The sequence below is a fragment of the Astyanax mexicanus genome, chromosome 24 (genome assembly GCF_023375975.1).
Source record: "Astyanax mexicanus isolate ESR-SI-001 chromosome 24, AstMex3_surface, whole genome shotgun sequence".
Lineage (NCBI taxonomy): Eukaryota > Metazoa > Chordata > Actinopteri > Characiformes > Acestrorhamphidae > Astyanax > Astyanax mexicanus.
The window spans coordinates 19081278-19108276 of record NC_064431.1 but is presented as its reverse complement, the minus strand read 5'-3'; the positions used below and the strand labels follow the sequence as shown (position 1 = coordinate 19108276).

The 26999-nt window shown below is 40.6% G+C and overlaps 1 long non-coding RNA gene across 1 annotated transcript in view; it reads right to left on the bottom strand.

Moving 5' to 3' along the window:
* Positions 1–545: 545 nt before the first annotated feature.
* LOC125787411 (uncharacterized) overlaps positions 546–26999 on the bottom strand; it is a 94286-nt gene continuing 67832 nt past the window's right edge. Inside the window, exon 3 of the long non-coding RNA XR_007429282.1 lies at positions 546–600. This is a non-coding gene — a long non-coding RNA (uncharacterized LOC125787411). The remainder of the gene's footprint in view (positions 601–26999) is intronic.

Genomic DNA, 26999 nt, shown 5'->3' with positions numbered 1-26999 from the left:
AATATTAGACAAGTCACAGTTTCAGCAGTGAAGAGAAGAATTAAAGGTCTTACAGGTGAAGAAGTGCAGGTATCAAGTCATTGCTTAGATGAAAAAATAAAAAAGCAGCTTGTCTGGGCCATTTAGCACTGCTACTTAAAAACTAGAGATATAGAATAGAAGTATTTTAAAGACTAAAAAAAATTATGTTTGGTTGTTCGCAGATAGAGATGGTAGAGATGGTACAATCAGTTTGGCTCATGTCCAACACCTTCTCCAATAACATATAAAGTCCATAAAGTTTCCCTCACAGTTCTGCTGTGTTGCTGTACTAATATTCACTGAATGGGCTGAAAGACTCTAGAGAGGGATATCCAGTTAATAGTTTTAATAGTGTTATTTACTTTTCTTACTCCACAAGACATGTTAGTTTTACACATTCTACAAATAAAAACAACCTGATCGGAACCAATTTCAAAGAAAACAATGATCTTTTTTTTACATATTTTGCATCTCAAAGAGCATGTTTATGCTCATCATAGTATCTACAACAGGGGTGTCCAAACCTTTTTTGTTGGGGGCCAGAAGGAGAAATATATTTGAAGTCATGGGCCACAGACTCTGGAATAAAACAAATAATATTTGTTAAGAAATAAGAAATATACCTCTTTAAATAATACTTTTTTCCTGATTATTTCATTTACACACCATTTTACTATCTTTATCTTTGACAGTGTTGTGTGAACTTAGATTTTTCAAATTGATGTTTCATTTCATGATGTCTCTTAATATTAAAACTCCTTAATTACGACAACTTTTAGACTCTTTGCCCCGTTTTTCTGTGCTAGAAATGCGCACCCTCTCCGCTTTTAGACTCTTTTGCCCCGTTTTTCTGCGCTAGAAATGCACACTCTCTCCACTTTTAGACTCTTTGGCCCGTTTCTGACACCTAGCGTTCAAACTTTGAGTCTCACATTATAAAAACCTGCTTAACAGCGGGCCAACTTTCATTCTATTTTTAAAATACCTCGCGGGCCGCTCCAAAAAAAGAAACGGGCCGCAAATGGCCCGCGGGCCGTAGTTTGGACACCCCTGCTCTACAATATGATAAAATAATAGAATTCCTAACATTTCAACATTTTGTACTGATATTTCTCCCAATCCTATTATCTCCCAGTTGCTTCATATGAGTAATTACACTATTATTACTAAAGCCTTACACATCCAGAATTAACTTGGTTGTGTTTTGCATCCTGAGGGCTCTTTTTAAGTGCTGCTTTGTCCATGTACTATATGTGTATGTAAATATAACAAAATCAAAGCTCCTGTTTATACTGTATGTTTATATAATTAGTCAGTCACATATGTCAATTCTTTAAAAGAACTGTACACTAATCATCTCTTCTGAGGACTCATGTTCTGATATGTCCACACAAACATTTGTTCTGAAAAAAAAGACAATCTGCTGACCTCTAAATGGAATCTTATTTACACTGTCCAGTTCTGTCCAGTTCTCTGGGCCTTATCGCCAGTTTGTTTCTGATTTCACTGTATATAAACAGTGCTATCAGCTCGGGACGCGAGACGGATGTGCTGAACTTTTGCACAACTACTGCCCTTAAAATATGCAGCAGAAGAAAAATGTCCAATTAGCCCACGAACTCCATATTCAGGTTCATCCTGCAGAATTTCAGACTTTGGGGAGGTTCCGGCCTGTTTTGGCTTCCTCCCCCGTCATAAAGTTGGAATATTTTTGTGGGGAGAGGTCAGTCAGAGTGTCACAGTTTGTGAGACAGCAGTGTGGATCAGCAGCAGTTTACCTAACAGAGATAGATTCTGGAATTTGTCATTCTGGAATTTGCAGTGGAACGTTGGAGGGCTCCTTAAAAAACAGACATGTCTTTGTGCCGGACCAAATAGACAACACTTAGAATAAACAAACCAGGCTGATGTTGGACCTAATGCTGGGCGGATGGCTGTCGGGCTTTAAAATGAGTTATTGGAAGAGGGATGGTTCTCTGGAGGGGTATCCAGTTAGTGTGGTTAAAAGTCTTACTTTGCTCCCTCCACAAGACATATTAGTTTTACACATTCTACAAATATGTTAGAATGGATGGCTGTCAGGCTGAGCTTTGGATGAGTTATTGGAGGGGCTCGTAAGGAGTTTACTTTGGCAGCGAGGAGAAGTGGGTTTGCATTTTTTTTGATAAATGTGGTAGAAATAGAGGGAAATTGATGAGGAGATGCCTGATAAACGAGCAACTGAACTGATAGATTTAGTACTAAACCGCCAATATACAGCTGGGAACTGTGTGTTTTTGGGATGGATCACTGATCCCTGATTGTATTTTAGCTCGATCAGACAATTGTTGATACCAATCAAGGACTAGGATGGATGCCAATGTGTGTAAACAACTGAAAAGTGCACTAAAAGCATTAAATATGAGGTGGTGGTTACATGCGGTCTACAGTTTTTGCTGTTATGTGTGTTTAGAGCTGTTGGATTTGATGCACTCTGGAGGGGTATCCAGTTAGTGTGGTTTAAAAGTCTTACTTTGCTTCCTCCACAAGACATATTAGTTTTACACATTCTACAAATATGTTATAAAGGAAAGCTGTCAGGCTGAGCTTTACATTGGCAGTGAAGAGAAGCGGGTTTGTGTTTTTTTTCTGATAAATTAGGTTGAAATAGAGGGAACATTGAAAATTAAGGAGGAGATGCCTGATAAAGCCGTATACCATCAACATACAGGTAGGAATTGTGTGTTTTTGGGACGGATTACTAGTTTCTGATCGTCTTTTAGCTCGATCAGACAATTGCTGATAACAATCAAGGACTAGGATGGATGCCAGTATGTGTACACAACTGAAAAGTGCTACTTACTGTATTCAGTGATAAACACACACACACACAAAAAATGAATTTTTCAACTGCTGTTGTTGTACTGCTGTTTGGTGGTGGTTACAGGTGGTCTGCAGTTTTTGGTGTTATGTGTCTTTAGAGCTGTTGGCTTTGCTGTGTTGCTGTGATATCTACTCACTGTATGGGCTGAAAGATGCACTTTGGAGGGGTATCCAGTTAGTGTGGTGAAAAGTCTTCCTTTGCTTCCTCCACAAGCCATATTAATTTACACATTCTACAAATATGTTAGAATGGATGGCTGTTAGTGATAACTGATGAGTTATTGAAGCCCTTATAAAAAATTGACTTGCAGTGAGGAGAAGAAGGTTTGCATTTTTTAATAAATAAGGCTAAAATTGAGGGAACATAGAAAATTAATGAGGAGATGCCAGATAAAGCAGGACCTATAATTGTAGATAGTACTATACTATTAATATACAGCTGGTCAGTTGACTATGTACTGACCTTGAATTATGTATTACTGCTGTCTTGCCGTGATAATAGCTACTCACTCTATACGCTGAAAGATGCTCTCTGGAGGGGTATCCAGTTAGTGTGATTAAAAGTCTTACTTTGCTTCCTCCACTACATTATTAGTTTACACATTCTGCAAATATGTAAGAACTCTTTATAATTTTTCATCCCGCAGAACCACAGATGTTATGAAGGTTCCAGCCTGTTTTGCCTTACTCCCCCGTCATGAAGTTGGAATATTTTTGTGGGGAGAGGTCAGACAGAGTGTTGTTTGTGTGGCAGCAGTGTGGCTCAACAGCAGTTTACCTAAGAGAGATAGATTCTGGAATTTGTCATTTTGGAATTTGCAGTGGAACGTTGGAGGGCTCCTCAAAAACAGACATCCCTTTGTGCCGGAGCAAATAGACAACACTTAGAATAAACAAACCAGGCTGATGTTGGACCTAATGCTGGATGGATGGCTTTTAGGCGCCGGGATGAGTTATTGAAAGTACGTGTAAGGAGTTTGCTTAGAGCTATTAGCTCTGTTGTGTTGTTGTGATAATAGCTACTCACTGTACGGGCTAAAGGATGCACTCTAGAGGGGTATCCAGTTGGTGGGGTTAAAAAATGTTCTTTTTTTCCTCAACAAGACATGTTAGGCAGTGGCTGAACACCGCGGGGCAGTGGCTGAGCACCGCGGGCTCCACAGGGCAGTGCTGAGCACCGCGGGCTCCAAAAGGCAGTGGCTGAACACCGCAGGGCAGTGGCTGAGCACCACGGGCTCTGCAGGGCAGTGGCTGAGCACCACGGGGCAGTGGCTGAGCACCACGGGATCCGCAGGGCAGTGGCTGAGCACCACGGGGCAGTGGCTGAGCACCGCGGGCTCCGCAAGGCAGTGGCTGAACACCCCGGGGCAGTGGCTGAGCACCGCGGGCTCCGAAAGGCAGTGGCTAAACACCGCGGGCTCCGTGAAGCAGTGGCTGAACACCGCGAGGCAGTGGCTGAGCACCGCGGGCTCCGAAAGGCAGTGGCTAAACACCGCGGGCTCCGTGAAGCAGTGGCTGAACACCGCAGGGCAGTGGCTGAGCACCACGGGCTCTGCGGGGCAGTGGCTGAGCACCGCGGGCTCCGCAGGGCAGTGCTGAGCACCGCGGGCTCCAAAAGGCAGTGGCTGAGCACCACGGGGCAGTGGCTGAGCACCACGGGCTCCGCAGGGCAGTCGCTGAACACCGCGGGGCAGTGGCTAAGCATAGCACAGAGCACTTATAGTTAAACATTTCAATAACATCATAATAAATAAATAACTGTGATAAGTGGGACACTTGTTATCATTGTAGGTTGGATTTTATGAAAAGCTGTCTGCATTCTCCACCAGTGTCCACTCTGACCTGGTTTGAAGTGTCCACTCTGTCCCAGTCCCCACAGAGACCTAACACAGGTGGCTTCTCTCTGCTCTTCTACTCACGCCAGTGCAGATGCCAGCTTTGTGGCCAAATACACACACAGACACACACACACACACAGACACTTTATTTAAGACAGATTGCCTTTTTTTTTTTTTTTGGCAAAAGTGTGTGTGTGCCCTGACAGAGGGACACAGCAGCTGAGTGTATTTGCTCTGGTTGCATAAGCCTTGCCATTGGCAAACACACACACACACACACACACTCTCGCGCTCATTAACATGCAGGTTGCCATGAGGGAGCAAAGTCACTGGACACGTAAAGGTTACGACAGTACATCACTGCCTCACAGCTGCTCAGACACGCCTGAGGAAACAGGGCGGAAGATGAGTCATTTACATACTGTTAGCCTATACACTCCTATTATCAAAGTACGAGTTGCAAAAATAGTTGTACCCCGAAGGAAGTGTGGGATTGCAATTCAGAAGAAATAATTTTATTCAAAAAAAAAAGCTAAAAGGTTACTAGGAACAATGAATGCCAGAAGTCTTTTATTTAGATTTTTTTTTTTTTTTAGTTTTTTCTCCGAATTTGGCTATCCAGTTGTTCCACCCCTTTGTCCATCTCTATCACCAGTGGCACCTGTGACCCTAGGGGGGGTGCGGACAAGCACACGCCTCCACCGACACGTGTGAAGTCAGTCATCCCTTTTTTCGAGCTGCTGCTGATGCATCATTGCCTGAGCAGCTAGTTCGCTCGGAGGAAAGCTCAGCGACTCGGTTCCGATACATCTGCTCACAGATGCCTTGTGTCACCTGGCGCCATCGTTGAGAGTGATGAGAAGAGAGCACCATCTACCCACCCGGAGGGAGCGAGGCCAATTTTGCTCCCTCTGGGCACCGGCAGCTGATGGCAAAGCTACATGAACGTGATTCGAACCTGCAACCTACCGTTCATTAGACCACTGGACCACTCGGTGCCCCGCAGCTTGAATATTCTCACACAGTTCCTGCCGATTTTGTGGTATATGGGGATGGAGTTTTCATATCATGTATGATAGCATTACACATTTTGGCTGACCATAGCATAGTGTCTGAATCTTTAAGGGAAGCTCTTGAGATGGTAGCAGTATGGGGACGAGCTTTGTCCTGTTGTAATAGCACACTGGAATGTGTCTACAGAAAAGTCAGAGCCATTGGTTAAAGGCCTTCTTTAAGCTAACGTTGAGCTCTCAAAGTTTTTGTAATGAATAGCAAGGGTGTGAAGTGTTGCAACCAACCATTGATCTTGGCAATAGTCATGGTGCTTCCACACTCCTGATTTATTGGTCGCATCCAAAGACAGAAGCAATCCATTTTACAGTAAACGCTTTGACCATAGAAGCACATTTTGTTACAAAAATAAAGCAAATATTGAACTGAACTAAGTCCAGTATGTTCAGCCAGAGTCTCTGAAATGATCAGTGGTTCTCGGTCAAGTCTAGCTGTGCTGTGGGCGGAGTCTCGGTGCTGAAAGGGTGCAATTTTCTGCTTGAGCTTTCGCCCCCTGCTCCATCACCCACCACTCTTCAAGGTCAGCCCACTCTCTGAAAATAACCTCAGCCTTCCAGCTCAGTGTCTTTATCAGGAGAGTGTCAACACCACACACACACACACACACACACAGATTCCACATAATCCCTGTAGAGAATTTTTGCCGCTAGAATAGGACTCTCTCTGAATGCAATCAAATCTTCACAGCAATGCTCTACTTAGCAACACCAAGCAAGCCATAAGTAACTTCCTACCAATCAACCAAATGGCAAGACAACAACAGTTATTTAGCAACACCATTGCAACCAGCTGGAATACCATTGCAACCAACAAGCAACATCATCTTAAAACAATGGTGCAACCACTCTACAACCATCTAGTAAACATCTTGAAGAAAGCCTTACCTGGACAGTAGAGACAGTTTCTCAACAATTACTCCAATGAAAGCAGGTGTTGAACAGGTGTCTCAATACTTTTGACCTCACTAACACTTTCCTGGCACTGAATGCATTCAAATCTTCACAGCAATGCTCCACTTAGCAACATCACTGCAAGCACTTAGTAACATAACAGCAAGCACTACATATTGTCTTACCAATCAATTAGCAAGACAATTGCAGTCATTTTGAAACACCATTCCAACCACCCTGAATACCATTGCAACCACCAAACAACACCATAAGTAACACATTGCCACAATATTGCAACCACTCTGTAACCCTTTAGCAACTAATTTTTAAAACACTATTGCAACCACCTGGAATACCATTGCAACCACCAAGCAACACCATAAGTATCACCATTCAACAATATTGTAACCACTATGTAACTCTTTAGCAACTCATTTTAAAACACCATTGCTACCACCTGGAATACCATTGCAACCGCCAAGCAACACCATAGGTCTCACCTTGCAACAATACTGCAACCACTCTGGAGCCCTCTAACAACACCACAGCAACTAGTAATTAACTTCTTACCCATCAAATAGCAGGACAATAGCAGTCATTCTGAAATTCTGTTTCAACCGCCTGGGATACCATTGCAACCACCAAGCAACACCATAAATATCACCTTGCAACAAGACTGCAACCATTCTGTAACCCTTTAGCAAATCATTTTGAAACACCATTGCAACCACCCTGAATACCATTGCAACCACCAAACAACGCCATAAGTAACACATTGCAACAATATTGCAACCATCAAACAACACCACAGCAACTAGTATGTAACTTCTTGCCTATCAAATAGCAGTAATATCATTTTAAATCACCATTGCAATCCCCTGGAATACCATTGCAACCACCAAGCAACACCATAAGTTTCACCTTGCAACAATATTGCAACCATCTAAAAACAGCATAGCAACCACCTAGTAAATATTAGTATGCAATGGCATTCCAGGCGGTTGCACTAGTGTTTTAAATAGACTGCTATTGTCCTGCTATTTGATTGTTATGGTGTTGTTAGATGGTTGAAGAGTGGTTGCAATTTTGTTGCAAGGTGATACTTATGGTGTTGCTTGGTGGTATTCCAGGCGGTTGCAATGGTGTTTTAAAACGACTTGTAATGGTATTCCAGGCAAAAAAAACACTAGTAAAACACCATAAGTATCACCTTGCAACAAAATCACTTAGCAACCATACAGCAACCACCTAATAATATTTAGTAGAAAGTCTTTCCTGGACAATAGAGAAGGCTAGAGAGTTATTCAACAATTACTCCAACAAAAGAAGGATAAACTCTTTTTAAGTAGGTTTGTTGAGCAGGTGCCCACATACTTTTGTATATTATGTGTGTGTAATAAAGAATTAGCTTATAGCTTGATCTTAAGTCTAACCCTTCCTCCAACCTCAGGTCTAAAAAAATGAAATCCCTGGATCATTCTGTCTGTCTGATACTTGTTAGAAAATTTCTGTTCAGACAATGTACTAAAACAAACACTGGCAGGCGGCTCGTGCGAGACCCGTAGGGAGTAGTTATTTATTACTTATCTAGACGCTCAGCAGCCCAAAGCAGAGCCTGGGGTCGGGGTCTGGACTCCTATCCGACCCTCCGACCCCTCCCCCTGCTCTCACTGTCCAATTAAAACATTCCAGCGCAGTAGCCTTTGTTTCCCTGTGGCCCATTAAGGTATAATTTACCACTAATCTGGAGACCTCACGCCCCCGCTGGGCTCCTACAGAGGAGAAAACAGCACCTGATGTTTCCTGCCCACCATCCTGCCCACCGCTCAGCCTGTCCTGCAGACTGAAGACGGGACTAGACTTTTTCAGAATTTGTCCAATGAGTTTCGCACACAGTAGACAGGAGACTGGATTCTCTCTCCTCGGGTCAGACAGTTGGATCGTATTATTGCCAGACCAAAGCGTCTTATTTTGGGAAACTGTGGCATGCAGGAATTCTGCTGTACCAGTTCCTGCAAGTTACAATATTCCCTAAATACATTTGCAAGGAAATATATGTGAACCCTTTGGGATTTACTTGTATTTCTGCATAGATTGGTCATTCGAGGTGTTCTGGTCTTCATCTAAGTCACAACAATAGACAAACACAGCCTGCCTAAACTAATTCTACATGATATGTTTGCATCATTTTATTGAATACAACATTTGCAAACGGTCAGGAGGAATTTTGGACCACTGCTCTTTACAAAACTGTTTCAGTTCAGCTATAATATTCTTGGGATATCTGGCATGAGTCACTTTCTTGAGGTCATGCCACAGCATCTCAATTGGGTTGAGGTCAGGACTCTAAAGAAGCCATTAGCTCTTAGAAAAGTCTTTAGTCTAGGGCAGGGGTGTCCAAACTTTTTTTGTTGGGGGCCAGAAGGAGAAATATATTTGAAGTCACAGGCCACAGACTCTATAATAAAACAAATAATGAAATATACCACTTTAAATAACACATTTACCTGACTACTTTCATTTACACACCATTTTACTTGACTTATTATCTTTATCTATCTTTGACAGTGTTGTGTAAACTAAGATTTTTCAAATCTCATCTCATCATTTCATGATGTCTCTTATTTTAAACTCCTTAATTACCGCAAATTTAGACTCTTTGGCCCGTTTTTCTGTGCTAAAACTATGCACCCTCTTCGCTTTTAGACTCTTTGGGCCGTTTTTTCTGCGCTAAAACTTCACCCTCTCTGCTTTTAGACTCTTTGGCCCGTTTTTTCTGCGCTAAAACTGTGCACCCCCTCCGCTTTTAGACTCTTTGGCCTGTTTTTCTGCGCTAAAACTGTGCACCCCCTCCGCTTTTAGACTCTTTGGCCCGTTTTTCTGCGCTTTAACTTTACTCTCGCTGATTTTAGACTCTTTGGCCCGTTTCTGACACCTAGCATGCAAACTTTGAATCTCACATTATAAAAACCTGCTTAACAGCGGGCCAACTTTCATTCTATTGCTTAAATACCTCGCAGGCCGCTCCAAAAAAGTAAAAGGGCCGCAAATGGCCCGCGGGCCGTAGTTTGGACACCCTTGGCCTAGGGGTTCACATACTTTTTCCACCCTGCACTGCGAACGTTAACATGTGTTTGTCTATTGTTGTGACTTAGATGAAGATCAGAACACATTTAATGACCAATTTATGCAGAAATCCAAGTAAATCCCAAAGGGTTCATAAACCTTTTCTTGCAACTGTACACTGTAAATGAGTACTGAGGTCATCCAGACTGTGAAGGAACGCATAAGAAATCAAGTAGTAACTTAAAAGTGTTAAACTCTACTGTGAAGCACTTAGGTGCTCTTATCTGGGTTGCTGTTAACTTTTATCAGTTTCTGAGGCTAATAACTATGAGGATCTTATCCTGTGCAAAAGAGGTAACTCTTGCTCTTCCTTACCTGGGGCGGTCCTGATGAGAGCCAGTTTCATCATAACGTTTCTGACGGTCGTTTTTGATTAGAACGTTGCTCAAATAGGACTATATTGTCACTGTATACCTGTAACTCTACCTCTTTACACCTCCACCTTAAATGGTGCAACAGACGGCAAATGCTGCAGCATTTTAAAGTGGAACGGAAAGCTAACTTCAGCTCCCCATCAAAGAGGAGTTAAGGAATGGACAATAATAATTATTTGCTGCAGAACCTGCCTCCGTTTTGAAGACATACGATGTGGTAAAGTTAAAAACGAAAGTTAAAGGCTAAAGTTTAAAACTGTTAAAAACAGCAGGTAGGTTGCTGAACCAGCAGGGTCACCTACAGGTTCTTGAAATGGTGTCTCAAATTTTAGTGGGAGGGGGGTATTCCACCTCTTCTGAAAGGTTAAATTTTAAAACAAGGGGTAGGGGTATAAAAGAGAAATGGGACAGGGCCTTACTGCAGTTTTGCATAACAGGCACTAACTTTAATATGACTAAATGACTAAAACAGCTCTGGACAAAAATAAGAGACCACTTAAAATGAGTTTCTTTGATTTTATCAAATTGAAAACCTCTGGAATATAATCAAGAGGATGATCACAAGCCATCAATCCAAGCTTGGTCCCACTGCTTGATTTTTTGCACCAGGAGTTGCATAAAGTTATCCAAAAGCAGCGTGTAAGACTGGTGGAGGAGAGCATGCCAAGATGCATGACAACTGTGATTAAAAAACAGGGTTATACCACCAAACTTTATGAATATTAACTTGTGTTCCTGTTTACCTTGAAACTCCTGACCACAGTCTCAGAGACTGACCTCTCAGACTTAAGAACTCAGGAACAGGGGGATGACAGAGGGGTGGAGGGCGAGGCTGGAACTGGAACAGGTATCGGCAGGTTCCAGAACAGGCAGGAATGCGGGTTATTTGGGAAGGCCTCCCAGAACGACTCGAGGCTGGACCAGACCGGCGTGGCGAGTGCTGTTAAACCCTTTATCTTATCAACAGCAACAGGGCTGCTAATTCTGGCCTCCGCAGCTCGGCGAGACCACACCGCAGCAGCGATAACCGGCCGGCGGCTCGAGTGGGCAGCGAGGCGTTGACTAGACGGAATGAGTGGCCTTTGTTTTTCAGCTCTCCTCATAAAACAGCCTCTCCTGTAGGTCAGAGCTGGATTTAAACCCCAGGCTCAGACTATGAGCTCTCAGGTTGCTCAGCAACACAGATATGTGACTAAGACTGGAGGTAGATGTTGAGAAACTTACTTCAGATCCCTTTTTATACCTTCATTTGCATAAGAGTCTCACTGCATTTGAACTTTTTGAAACTTTTCTAACCAACATTTAATGGAAAAGAAACTTGAAAGACTGCGTATTTGTGTAATATGTGTAAAACAAAACATTATAAATTATCTTATGTATCTCAAATGTGATCAAAGTAGGCTTTAAAGTCTAAGGATCCTATTTTAGTGATCTGTAGGCGAGACGTTATTTGCGCTTCATACAGCTAGATTTAGAGCGTGTCGGTGTGTCTTTGGTATCGAGAGGACGCAAAAAAATACACCTTGCGCAGCTCGAAATGCGCAAAAGGCATGAACCAATTCTATTAATTCATCATAGCACTGTTTTTTGGGGCGTAAAGAGAAATAAATCAATAAGTGTACCAGTTGTCATGCCCTTTAAGAGCCAGATGAGCTCTGACTTTGGCATGTTGGTATCTTAACAATGTGGCGCTTTGCGGGTCTCAGCAGAGGATACTGACTTGTACATTCATGCTGTGAAGAAATGGAAAAGGGAACAGTAATGCTATTTTATTCTTTATTCTGTTTATTGTTGAGTTAAAAGTCGGGTTTGTACTATTTTAACGGCACAGGTGTAAGACATGAAAATAGACTGTTGGCAGGGTCTAAGATAGGAATGAGCATCCCAATGCTCCTAGCACAGGGTGTATGATAGGGCTCCATGGCTTTATTCAGTCTGTAAAAGTAGTGTAGGCAATTAGGGGGAGAGGCTTATTCTATGCACACACCCATTTTAAACGATTTTTCTTTTCTTCAATCAGTCAGAAGGGTCTAAAATGAAAGCTGTAGAAAGCTTTACCAAAGAAAATGATATATATATATATATATATATATTGTGGCGTGAGGAGGCGGGGGAGTTGTGGGTCTGCCCCACGCCAGAGCGCAAAGCCATGCCTGTCTCAGCTGGCTCGCATCCAGACTGATTAAGCAGCCGGCTGGGACAGGTATAAAACTCAGCCTCAGCTCACTGAAAGAAGGACTTTGACTGGGGAGCTGAGGGCTGAGGCTGCACGGACCTTTAACTTAAACTAAAGTTAAGTAATTCTGCAGACTCTAGAGCCCCATTGGGCTATGTTCTTTTGAGTTGTTTTTGGGTGTGGTGGAGGGCATTTAAAAGCCGAATAAAGGTATGTTTTGAGTTTCATTTACTCCCCGTGTCTGTGTTCACTGTGAGCTTCCTCCTTCCGGGTCACAGTGGTCACGCCCCTAACCCCAGGGGCCTACCACAATATATATATGTGTGTGTGTGTGTGTGTGTATATGTTATTATGTTTACATACACTATATGGAAAATAGTATTGGGAAACCTGCTCACCAATAGTTTCCTCTACAAAATAAAGGATTTTTAAAAAAGGGATTATTCAGATTCAGCTTTTGCTGGAGTAACTTTGGGGTTATTTAATTCAAAGCATTTTCTTCAGGTTTAGGTTTTCTCTTTATACATAGTCCCTCCATTTTTAAAGGTTCAAGAATAACTGGACAATTGATTGATGAGTAGATCATTTTTATGGCCAGATGTGGCCAATTCTTCTTTATTCTTTTTTGCAGCTGTTTCGCTTCCTTTGTTGTTGTTTCTTAATATTTGTCCTTTTTTTGCTATATTTTGTCTTTTTTCTTTTTGTTGTCCCTATTATTTTTGTTTTTTTATCTCCCCCTTTTTCCCGTTTATTTTGGTTATATTATTATCTCTTTATTATATCCACAATGACCACAGACAATAGAACTTATTGTATTAACACCAATTAAGCAACAATACAGTGTTGTGTTAATATTACATGGTATAGCATGATCCTCGAGCGTATTGTTGCGATTATACCACAGTTCCATTATCGCACTATTAATAAAAGATTTTGAGTTAAATGGGATGAAAAAATAGGATCTGTTTGGTTATAAACACTTCGTGAGTTAAAATAGTTCCATTGCTGTTCTGTTTCTAGCTGTGATGTTTGGTTTGTAAGTGCTGCATCGTTGCTAGGTTACGTGTATGTGGCGGAGTAATATAATACGCATCATACTGTGTTACAGGTGGCTTTGATTATGTTAGAATTATTACTGTCAGGTACTGTAAAAAAAAAAAGAAAAATAAGTCATTAGTCATGAACCTGAGAAAAAAAGTTTGTCACTTTAAAAAAGTAGCTCACCTTCTCAGGTTACTTAGCAACTGAATGGTGAGGAAGGTATAAGTGTATCTTCTTATTATACAGCATATTACACTAATTTAGCATCTATCACACGCACTGCACACTTCTCAATAATGGTGATTTTAGATTATGCTCTAAATCCCTTTTTTAGGATTGCCTTGATTACTATTTTATATATTGATATAAGTATATAAGTTCCTCCAAGAATTATTGGGATAAATATTGTTGCTATTTAAATTTAAATTATTTACAGATAATAAAATAGTATATTAAAGAAATTCTGCACTTTTAAAAAGCAATGGACATAATTTATTAATAAATTATTAATAACATTAGAGCTGAAATACAGTATATATATATATTTTTTAAATATTTAAAATAAACCAAACATACAAATTAAAGTCAGCATACAGGCTTATTCACATTAATGGGTTCACCTTGCTAAGTAAACACAATGGGCAACTTCTAAGTCATCAAAAATTATTGAGGCTATGTCCGTATATTGTTTAATAACTCGATAATAATGTAATTAATTATCGTGACAGGCCCACCTTATGTCTAAAACCCTTCTTTCTTTTACTTATTAACAATAAAAGTGTGGCCAGTGTTCGATCCACCTGTAACACAGCACAATACTGTCAGTGTGCTTTCACACTGTAAACAATGTGCTCAGCCTCAATAAAGGCAGTCTACTTCCTGGGAAGACTAATATTGACACCCTGTGGCCATTTAACAGGAAATGTAGCAATGCTAATATTGACACAGCCCACACACACCAGCCATGAGTGTAAAAACACGATATAAATTAATAATTAGTTCTGCTTAGTTAGTAAAGCAATGTACAATATAGAACTCTTATTACTGTGGAAAAGATGTTGTATTTGTTTTGTGGCGTTGCTGTGTGTGTTGCTGTGGTGTTTCTGTGGTGTTTCTATGAGTGTGTTGCTATGGTGTTGCTGTGTGTGTTGCTGTGGTTTTTCTGTGGTGTTTCTATGAGTGTGTTGCTATGGTGTTGCTGTGTGTGTTGCTGTGGTGTTTCTGTGGTGTTTCTATGAGTGTGTTGCTATGGTGTTGCTGTGTGTGTTGCTGTGGTGGAACAATGTATGTTGCTGTGGCATATCTGTGTGTGTTGCTGTGGTGTTTCTGTGGTGTTTCTATGAGTGTGTTGCTATGGTGTTGCTGTGTGTGTTGCTTTAGTGGAACAATGTATGTTGCTGTGGCATATCTGTGTATGTTGATGTGGTGTAGCTGTGTGTGTTGCTGTGGTGTAGCTGTGTGTTGATGTAATGTAGCTGTGTGTTGCTGTGGTGTTGCTGTGGTGTAGCTGTGTGTTGATGTGATGTAGCTGTGTGTTGCTGTGGTGTTGCTGTGGTGTAGCTGTGTGTTGCTGTGGTGTAGCTGTGTGTGTTGCTGTGGTGTTCCTGTGGCATATCTGTGTATGTTACTGTGTTTTGTCCTGCTTGTTTCCGTTTGTGCAGCTGTGATGTATCTGTGATGTAGGTGTGTGTGTTGCTGTGGTGTTTCTGTCTGTGAGTGCTGCTGAGGTGTAGCTGTGGTGTTCCTGCTTGTAGCTGTGGTGTAACAATGTATGTTGCTGTGGCATATCTGTGTATGTAACTGTGTTTTTCCTGCTTGTATCTGTGATGCAGCTGTGGTGTTTCTGTGTGTTGCTTTGGCATATCTGTGTATAGTACTGTGTTTTTTCCTGCATGTATCTGTGATGTAGCTGTAGTGTTGCTGTGGTGTTTCTGTGTAGTTTAGCTGTGGTGTTTCTGTATATGTAGCTGTGGTTTTACTGTGTGTTGCTGTGGTGTTTCTGTATATGTAGCTGTGGAGTTACTGTGTGTTGCTGTGGTGTAGCTGCTGTGCTTTTGTGTGTGTTGCTGTGGTGTTTCTATGTATGTAGCTGTGGTGTAGCTGCTGTGCTTTTGTGTGTGTTGCTGTGGTGTTTCTTTGTATGTAGCTGTGGTGTTACTGTGTGTGGCTGTGGTGTAGCTGCTGTGTAGCTGGTGTGTTTTGGTGTGTGTTGCTGTGCTGAAGCTGTGGTGTTTCTGTCAGTGTTGCTGTGGTGTAGCTGTGGTGTTTCTGCTGTGTTTTTGGGTGTGTTGCTGTGGTGTAGCTGCTGTGCTTTTGTGTGTGTTGCTGTGGTGTTTCTATGTATGTAGCTGTGGTGTTACTGTGTGTTGCTGTGGTGTAGCTGCTGTGCTTTTGTGTGTGTTGCTGTGGTGTTTCTATGTATGTAGCTGTGGAGTTACTGTGTGTTGCTGTGGTGTAGCTGCTGTGCTTTTGTGTGTGTTGCTGTGGTGTTTCTTTGTATGTAGCTGTGGTGTTACTGTGTGTGGCTGTGGTGTAGCTGCTGTGTAGCTGGTGTGTTTTGGTGTGTGTTGCTGTGCTGAAGCTGTGGTGTTTCTGTCAGTGTTGCTGTGGTGTAGCTGTGGTGTTTCTGCTGTGTTTTTGTGTGTGTTGCTATGGTGTAGCTGTAAAAAAAAAGAGAAAAGACAATTAAGTAAAATTATTCTTAGTTAAAAAAGGTACTTGAAAATAGCACACTCTACATTCTGCTTATTTCAGTCTGATGTTAAATCAGTAAAATTCAGTGTTTAGTGTTTAAAAAGCTTTTAAGATTTAAGATACAGACGTCCTACAGTCTGTGGTGTGTCTGTATATATAGATGTGTTGCTGTGGTGTCTGTGTGTACCCGTGGTGTGTTCGTGTGGTTGGTTCTCTGTGTGGCGTGTGTGTTTTAAGCTGCGTGTCAACACCCGCCCGCTGCCCTGGTGACATCCTCCATCTTGAGACAAAGGTGTGATTCTGTCTGCCGGCTGCTGCCTCATCAGACAGGTATTTAGCCTGGGCTCTGAACCTCCTCAGACCTGAGGCTACGCTGAGCGTGTGTATTTAACACGTCCAGACAAGCAGCACACTCGTCCAACCTCACCACCACTTCCTGTTAACACACTGACACACACTCCTCAGAGTCCTCAGAGAGAGCTAGAAACAATGGCTCAATTATATCAGATTGTTTTCTGCTGCTGCACCAAGCCTTATATTTACTTGACTTTCATTTCATTGCAGTCAGATTGTCAACAAATTCATGAGTAAATTGTTGAAACGTAATAAAATCATCTAATAAAAAAGACATCTAATAAATATTAAATAATACAGAATTTAATAGCTGACTTAATATTGTGAGGTATGAGTAGATTTGGAAATTAGTTTGATTTTAATTTGTAACAAAAACGACCAACATCTTTCCGACAGTACTGTCTTCTGTCTTCTGTCATGTAGGGCTGGGCAAAATAGTCCTAACAAACGATCACAATATTTCAGGGTATTTTTGTGATATCGATATTTTTGCCGATAGGAATGGGGGATATGGATCTAATATATTATCCTAATATTCCAGGATATTTTTTTGGTGATAAAAATATTTTTGGCGATAGGAGTGGGCGATATGGCTCTAAAATATTATCACAATATTTCAGGGTATTTTTTAGTGATAAGGATATTCTTGGCAACAGGAATGAGCAATATGGTGGTAACACAATATTTCAGGGTATTTTTGTGATAACGATGTTCTTGGCGATAGTAGTGGACGATATAGCTCTAACATAATATCACAATATTTCAGGGTATTTTTGTGACAACGATATTCTTGAACTAAAAATAAAATCCTAATTATTTTAGAGATACCGATTTTCCTGCTGATATGAAAAATGCTGATTATTTTTTAAAATAATCTAGTGATCATAAACTACTGGATTTAAGACATTTCAAACTTAAGCTTCAAAATGAAGGCCTTTTATTAAACGAATAAATATAATAAAATAAAGACCTTTTAAGTCTTTAAAAGGTGTGTACTTGTGGCCTTAAAATAATTATTATAAATAATTAAAAGTTTTATTTATGTTTGTGGTACCAATATTTATACCAACATGACAACACACTTATCATTAAAATATATATAAAGAATGTACTACTGCAACAAAATCAATGTTAAAGTTGAAATAATATAACAGCTCAGACATCAAACATTCAATACAAACAAAAAAGAAATGTGTAAACTTCTTCTTATTTAGTAAATAATATTAACTTACTGAGTCATTAATTTTGAGTATAAAATAATAATAATAATAAAAAATAATGTAACAAAAATATATAAAGATCTAATGTTTTAAAAGGTCTAGCGCAGTGATTAAGGGCATAATATTAAGTGCATGCATATAAACTGGAAATATAAAAAAAAATATGTATATGGGGCCAAATACAGCTATTATCACAATATTATTGTTTTAAATATATATTTTTAAAATAATTATGGTAATATTTTTGTGTATGATACGGTACTGTAAATGCAAGAATGCAATGTACTACTGCAGCTACATAAAATTTATGTAAAAGTTCTATATAATATTGGAACAAAATAGCCCACTGCTTTTACCTGCTCACATTGAAAGTTCTTGGAGTTCTTGGAGGAGGCTGTAAATTCCTGGAATACTATAGAGGTTCCTTAAAGGATTCCTTTCTGTATTTTCAGAGAACATTACTAATTCCGTCCTTCATATTTACTCTTCTTTAACTCTAACACTTCCTCTGAGCTAAGTTTTAAAGACACTAAGCTTCCCCCCTTTATAACATGGTGTAAGTGATCTGCACTGCTGTCTCCACTCCGACTCTAGAGTTTAATTAACAGCTTCTAATCCTCTTGGACAGGCGTAATGAAGGCCACGAGGAGTCTAATGAGGTGCTGTTTTGGTGCAGTGCAGAAAGTGACTAAGCTTAAAAGTAAGGCTGCTGTTTAGAGGTGAGTATTATCAGCCTATAGTCTGCTGCTAACCCTGGCTTGCACTGCTGAAGCAATATTAGCTTTAGCCACTAATCGTGCTAAAGCACTAGCCCTTCCATCGTTTCAGAGGTGAGAATTATCAGCCTGTAGCTAACTCTAGCTAGCACTGTTGGATCAGTATTAGCTTTAGTTGCTAAGTGCTAGCTCTTTCGTCATTCAGAGGTGAGTATTATTGGCCTGTCGCCTGCTGCAAACCCTAGCTAGCACTGCTAAAGCAGTAGTAGAATGAGCAGCTAACCACATTAAGCACTAGCTCTTTCACCATTCAGAGGTGAGTATTATCAGCCTGAAGCCTGCTGCTAACCCTGGCTTGCACGGCTGGAGCAGTATCAGCAATAGTCACTAACCACGCTAAGCACTACCGCTAGTATATCGGACTGTAGTCCGCATGTTTACAGTGCTAACCAGAACACTCAGGGTTCCTCAGTGTGGTTTCTTTCGGGCAGTCAGCGGCTAATGCTGCTGCACCCAGCCTTAGTGGTATTCTGGAAATCTAAGTTTACTGTAAATAAAAAGAAGTGCTTTACTCACCCAAATAAACAGTTTTCAGGAGAGAAATCTGTGTAGATTAACAACATTTTAAGAATTACAGTTTGGTTTATTTAGCTTACCGTCACTTAACTTAGTTATATAAATATATATAATTTGAGTCAAACATGTAATTCTGCAACTTTTTTTTTATAGAATAGTAAAATTCCCACTGTTCTCATTTTCATTGACTTGTCTATTAAAGACAGAGACAGTCCTCTGTCTGCAGCTCTGGCTCTGGTTCTGGCTGTGGTTCTGGCTCAGCCCTAAAGTAACGGTAAAAGCAGCCACAGAACAGTGGATAAATTACCCTTTTAGTCATTCAGAGGCTTTTTGAGGAGGAGGGTCTGTATGACAGCGCTCTACCACACACACACATACACACACACACACACACATTAAAAAGCCCCTCAGTCACTGAGGATAAGCAGGGTATTCTTCACCATTTAAAACGTCTGTCACTGCCAAGCACAGGGTCTACCTCACCCAACCTGCAGCCCGGTGCCAAGTCAGGCCATCCGGCTGGAGCCGTGGCTATTCAGCCCTCGCCAGTCACTCTGCCGGGGGTCTAGCCATCTCCACAGAGTGTCCAGTGACAGACCCGGCGACTTGGTGCCTTCTCGTCCCAAATCAGCTAAAAATATTTGGTGTTGAAAGTCTTGCAGATGTATTTTTAGTGTTAGCACTGAAACTACAGGGCTAATGTACAGTAGAATACATTAGCTAATAATGAAAGCTAATCGCCCACCAATAAGCACTGTCTGCACCAATCTGCATGCCTAACCCATCACACACTTGCCTCAAAATACACTGGTGGATACAAGTGTTAGAAATAAAATGTGTTATTGTACCTACATAAGCTTTCTACATGTTTTTTTTTTTTTCTAAAATCAAAAAAGTAATTAAAAAGCATTTATCCTGTTTTTGTTGAAGTAACTGCCCAAAAGAGGCTTTATTCCCAACTAGATTTGGGAGCAAGCTTTGCTGTGAGGATTTTATAATGTTGGTTCATCACTATGCTACTTCAATCTTTCCCAACTCCCGAACTCATCCTATCCAAAATTATTGGCTGGAGCACCATCTCTGCAGAGAAAACAGCTCCACTGCCCAACACTGGGGGCTTTATGCTGCGTTCCATTTACCATTTACAGTTGATGGATGTGTTACAGTTAAACATTCAGATATTAGCAACCATTGTTAGCATTGTCCCAGGTTAACATTGTTACAACAGCTTGGAAACATGTCCACAGATGTGATAGTGTACAACTTATTTAATGAGGTACTAACAGACGGAAGTGATAATAATGGGTAGCGCTATAATAGCCTAGTACTGCTTTTATTACTCTTTGGGTCCTATCTTACACTCTGTGCAAGGCTCGTCGCGATGCTCTTCGCTATCTTACAGTCTATTTTCATGCCTTTTTTCAGGCTATATTCAAAGTGCAAACTCAACTTTTAACTAAACAGAATAAAGAATAAAATAACATTGCTGTTCCCTTAAATGAGCTGCTGGTAGCGTAAATCACTGCGCTGTTAAGATACAAATGCGCCAAAGTCAGAGCTCACCTGCCTCTTAAAGGGAACGGCAACTGACACACTGATTGGCAATAGGTTTATGTTTGTTAATCTGCTCTTTCCTGGGGCAGTCCTGATGAGTACCAGTTTCATCATAACGTTTTGGGTTTTTTTTTTTTTGCGACATGAGCATTCTTTTAAAGTTCTTGAAATGTTTCAGATTGACTAGCCTTCATTTATTGAATGATTTTTTTCTTAACTTAGTTGGGTTGGTTTCGCCATAATATGGATTAGCACATTACTCAAATAGGGTTATTCACTGTATACCTGTAACTCTACCTCTTTACAACTTTACAACTGATGCTTTTAAACACTAAGAAATTAAGAGGCAAGAAATTAAGGTAAAGAGGAAAGAATTAAAAAATATCTCTTGACAAGTTCAGCACAGCTGTTAACTGAAAACATACCAGGTGAGAGGTGTTACTTTGAAGAATGTAAAATATAAAATGTTTTATATATATATAAAACTTTATTTCAAATGTTTCCCATTTTCTTCTCAATTTACACGGCCAATTACCTAACCTACTCCTTAGGACTCCCCCTATCACTAGTAATCAACACACCAGGAGTGTGAAGACTAACACATGCTTCCTCCGATACATGTGAAGTCAGCCACCGCTTCTTTTCGAGCTGCTGCTGATGCAGCATTGCCGAGCAGCCAGCACGCTTGGAGAAAAGCTCAATGACTCGGTTCCGATACATCAGCTCACAGAAGCCCTGTGCTGCGGACATCACCCTAGGAGTGATGTGGGGAGAGAGCGCCATCTACCCACCCGGAGGGAGCAATTTTGCTTCCTCTGAACGCCGGCAGCTTGATGGCAAAGCTGTATGAGCGGGGGTTCGAACCTGCGACCTCCCGCTCAAAGTGGCAGCGCTATAGACCGCTGGACCACTCGGCCCCATACTTTTTGTGTTTTAAAAAGTGTTTAACACTTCAGTTTACTAAATAATTCCATATGTTTTTCTTCATAGTTGAGATGACTTTAGTATTAATCTACAATACAGAACATTTTTTTTTAAATGTCTTGTACTGTATAGTTTTCATGTTTCTTCCCTGAGTCTGAACGTTTCTGAGCATGTTTGTGTTCTGGACAGGAACACAGGAACTCAGTCTTGGTGGTGTATGAGTATAAAAACATATTTAGACACTGGTGAACCGTGCTGTTCCATGAAGTTCCTGAACACTCAGCTCATCCCAGCGGTGCGGTTTACAGCATATAATTATTATAAGCCAGCGGAGTGCTTCAGAATGTAAATGGGCATCCTAAAGCTCATAAGCGTAATTTTACAGCAGGGGCTCAGCGGCAGATACTGGAGCGTGTGGTCGGGGTGTGAATTTCAGACTGGCGCGTTTCTGTTATATTTAGTTTGTTGGGAAAATGCGAGGATGCTAATTTGTGATGGGCAGGTGGCCATCAACCGCAGAGAAAGAGAGAAGGCAGGGTGAAAGAGGGCGAGAGAGGATTAGGGAGATGCCACAAATCAAAGACTTCCACATTTATTACCCTAAATGAACCCACGGCTGCCATATATGAGCAGGACGTTGGTCGGAAAGCTAAGTTAAGCCACGTGCAGCACAGCGCCTGTACAGACTAATGCCATAATGCCTAATCCCCATATACCCACATTCCACCCATCAACCAGAGAGAGCTTTTAATAGCATACCAGTGCTGTATGATCTTATTGGCACTGGTTTTGCCTCAGGAATCATGAGTTTTGTATGGTAGTAGAGACACAAATTGAAAAAAAAACAACAACACATATACAGTGGTTTGCTAAAGAACTGAAACACCTGGTTTTAGACCACAATAATTTATTGTCCTGACGGACAGTTCTGGTGGAAACAGGAGAGTTGAGGTGCACATTGAATTCTGCCGTGATTTGATCAGCCATGGTTTTATGTTTTTTTTAAATACAATCTTGGTTAACACTCGAACATCTCTTTCAGACAGCTTCCTCTTACAGCATCCACAGTTAATCCTGTTGGATGTGGTTCGTCCTTCTTGGTGGTATGCTGACATTACCCTGGATACCGTGGCTCTTGATACAAAATCACAAAGACTTGCTGTCTTGGTCACAGATGCGCCAGCAAGACGTGCTCCAACAATTTGTCCTCTTTTGAACTCTGGTATGTCACCCATAATGATGTGTGTATTGCAATATTTTGAGCAGAACTGTGCTCTTACCCTGCTAATTGAACACACTTCACACTCTGCTCTTACTGGTGCAATGTGCAATTAATGATTAAAGATTGGCCACCGGGCTGCTCCAATTTAGCCATGAAACCTCCCACACTAAAATGACAGGTGTTTGAGTTTCATTGTCCAACCCCTGTATCTCCCAAGAAGTTGGAATGTAATGATGGCATATGAAAGTGATTACAATATTAGAGCCAAAGTATACGTTTATTGGCAAACATTTATCTGTTCCTCCACCTCAAGCCTGGATACAAGATGAGCTACGGTTGGGAATGGAGGTCTAAAGGTTCCTAATGGCATCCTGTAGCACATTTACCCACTAGGAAATGATCCCTCACCAAGAGGTACACTACTCAAAAAGAGCTTCTGATGGCTTTTGTATCGAGACCAAACAATTTTACGCCATCTTGTGGCAAGAAGCTAAGTTTTGTAGCAATCCAGGAAGCGTCATTTGTATCAGTGAGTGTACTTTCGAAGATGTTTGGTTCTTAAAAAACAAATGAATCCTTATGGTTTGAATCCTGATTGGGCACTGATACCTCCAAAGTTAAAGCACTGATCCCTAAACCTTGGCTACTAATTACCAACACTTACGAAACTGGCAATAGTCGTCTGGACCCTTGAATAAAAACCCTAACAGCAGGATAAGCTCTATTTAACACCCTTGATTTCAGACAAAAACTATGAATGAGCAGGTGTCCCTATACGTTGTTCCATATAGTGCACTTGTAAAACTACAAAACCTGGAAATAAAGTGGAAGGAAATGAGACACTGTCCAGGAATGGGCCATTCATGTACATAATTGTAGAGTCTAATGGCACTTTGGCATCATCATCCAGTTCTGTGCTCAGGCACACCTGGCCAGCTGTATGATGTCAGAAACATCTGCTGGAAGCTGTGTTGATGTCTAAGTTTTCAGGACTCCTCTCCACAGATAACAGTGTAGAACAGCTGTTCCAAATCTTGGCCTAAAAATAATGGTGCCTAAAGGGGTTCTTTTAATAAGTGATGCCAAATGGAAGAACACCCTTTTTATGGCTTCATAAAGAACCCAAATGGGACCTGGATAAGTTGAATTTACTTAAAAAAATTTGAAAAAAAAGTTAAGTTATGACAATTGAAAACTAAAGTTAGCATAACTTAGAACATCAAGTTATTACAACTAAAGGGGAATTTGATTTATTTCTATGGTAGCCCAGGGGTAATCACTACACACTGATGGTGAGTGTCAGTAAGAAACTGTTGGACACACGCAGTATGCAAATTGATTGAGACAGAAGCCAATGGAAAAGAATCTGCGAATGACAACAGACTAAACTCAGTTATTATATGGTTGGTTCAACTCAAGATGATCTCAGTTTGAATGTTTATATGTGATCACAAATGTTCAACTAACTCAAAATAGTTGAGTATTGTTTAGAAATATAAAATTTTATGCAAAACAGACTTAAATCATTTGAGTTTAAACAACGTATGGGTCTTGGGTCTTGGGTCTCAATCCAGTTCCAAACAAACTCTAGAGTGGTTGTTTGGCGTAAGGTAAGAACATCCATGAGAACATCTTACATCAATCCAACCCAACTATCAGGTGTACTTCACAGGTTTAAAGTAGATCCTTAGCCTTACACCAACACCCATAATTCACAAGGACTTGCTATGTACACACTAGAAAGTGTTCAATCTTACTCTCACCTTACAACATATACAGATGTGGGCATTTCCAAGCTATCTTCTTAAGTAAAGTTTTTGGCAACGTTTTGGATCTTCTTTAGTGAAAGTTCTACCAGGAGACTCCAATGCTACAGGGGTTGCACAATGAAACTGAAGCACCTGTCATTTTAGTGTGGGAGGTTTCATGGCTAAATTGGAGCATTCATTAATTGCACATTGCACAAGTAAGAGCAGAGTGTGAAGGTTCAATTAGCAGGGTAAGAGCACAGTTTTGCTCAAAATATTGCAATGCACACAACATTATGGGTGACATACCAGAGTTCAAAAGAGGACAGATTGTTGGTGCACGTCTTGCTGGCGCATCTGTGACCAAGACAGCAAGTCTTTGTGATGTATCAAGAGCCACGGTATCCAGGGTAATGTCAGCATGCCACCAAGAAGGACAAACCACATCCAACAGGATTAACTGTGGACGCTGTAAGAGGAAGCTGTCTGAAAGGGATGTTCAGGTGCTAACCCGGATTGTATCTAAAAAACAAAAAAACATGGCTGAACAAATTATGACAGAATTCAATGTGCACCTCAACTCTCCTGTTTCCACCAGAACTGTCCGTCGGGACAATAAATTATTGTGGTCTAAAATCAGGTGTTTTAGTTTCATTGTCCAACCCCTGTACGTCACTCATTTTCTAACCAATCATCTGTTTCCAAATGCTACTTTTTCTACTCCACAACTTGTGACTTGGGATGTGACATTTCGTCTTCCCCTCGTTTCCCTACACCACCTCCAGAATGGTCCCACCAATCGCCCAGGGAATAGTCTTCACTTCTACCATCCATGTGCATCCATGTATTGGATTCAGACCCAATAAAACCTGGTTTGGTGACCACAGGGGCTTGGGCAAAGACTTTTAATCTTCTGATTCTATTCAGTATACACTACTTAAACCCTACTGAAGTAAAATATATATATCTCTTCCTGCATTCTTGTCCTTGGAGTCGTTCAAGTGGAACTGTGTTTCCTGTGGTAGACCTGTGTACCTTGCCTCCATCAGCTAAACTAAAGTAGACTAGTATCTCCTGCCCCAGCACTCCTAATCCAGCTCAGGCAGGACCTGATAATGACCTGACAGGCCGGATCAGGGTCTGTCTCCCCAAGCAACATTTCTTGCTACGCCAGCTAACTTTAAGCTTAGCTGGATCTGACTCTGAATTTTTCTGTTTCATTTACCATGCTACGCTAACACGCTAAACTGTGCTGCATGCCAACCTGCTCTAGTGCTCTGAGGCATACAAGGATTTCCCATCATAACCAAGCTCTCTGACCAATCAGGAGGAGGAGCCTACTGATGAAGGTGGAACCTTTTAGGCTAACAACCTGATTGTTAACCTTACAGAAAGCTAAACTTAGTTTAGTCTTGCCTAATATTTAGTACATCCTAAATTTCCTTCGGGATAAATAAAGTATCTATCTATCTATCTATCTATCTATCTATCTATCTATCTAATAGTTTTGTCTAATTTGTCCTTCGACTACCAATTGCTGTTTACAGCTCTGGAAAAAATAAAAGACCACTTTAAAGTTTCTGAATCAGTTTCTCTGATTTTGCTATTTATAGATTTATATTTGAGTAAAATGAACATTGTGGTTTTATTCTATAAATTACAGAAAACATTTCTCCCAAATTCCAAATCAAAATATTGTCATTTAGAGCATTTTTTTTTGCAGAAAATAAGAAATGGGTGAAATAACAAAAAAGATTCAGAGCTTTTAGACCTCAAATAATGCAAAGAAAACAAGTTCATATTCATAAAGGGTTTAAGAGTTTAGAAATCAATATTTGGTGGAATAACCCTGGTTTTTAATAGCAGTTCTTGGCATGATGTTCTCCTCCACAAGTCTTACACGCTGCTTTTGGATAACTTTATGCCTTTACTCCTGGTGCAAAAAGTCAAGCAGTTCAGTTTGGTTTGATGGCTTGTGATCATCCATCTTCCTCTTGATTATATTCCAGAGTTTTTCAATTTGGTAAAATCAAAGAAACTCATCATTTGTAGGTGGTTTCTTATTTTTTTCCAGAGCTGTATTTTGCGTCAGAATGCTCCAAAATGACTTGAAACAGCATTGAAATATAAACTTATTTTCATTCTCTTGTGAGTTGCTGTTGGAGCATACAAAGTTCAGTACCACTGTAAAATAAGGCTTCTTTATTAAGGTACTTCAGCCAGTCAAAGAAGAAGAACCTTAAAACCAAAGACTCCAAAAACTGCTTGAAGTCCATTGAGGTGATGTCACAGAAAAACACCTATCTGAGATCACTGAAGTGAAATGTTCTTTATTCAACCAACAGTGGTTCTTCTGTGAGGAACACAACAGCGCAATCAGATGTTTTCTTTCAAGAACGTTTATAAAGGAGAATTATTTCAAAGTGGTACCAAGGTATTTCTGTGAAAGCGACAATATGTATTTTTTCCTTTCCCTACAAATGAATCTGCTCATCAAACCTTCATCTTTCAAGAGTTTTGGCCGTTTGCCATCATACTTTCATGTGATTAAACTTTGCTTGAGTTTTTAAATCTGGGTTAACAGTGACAGCA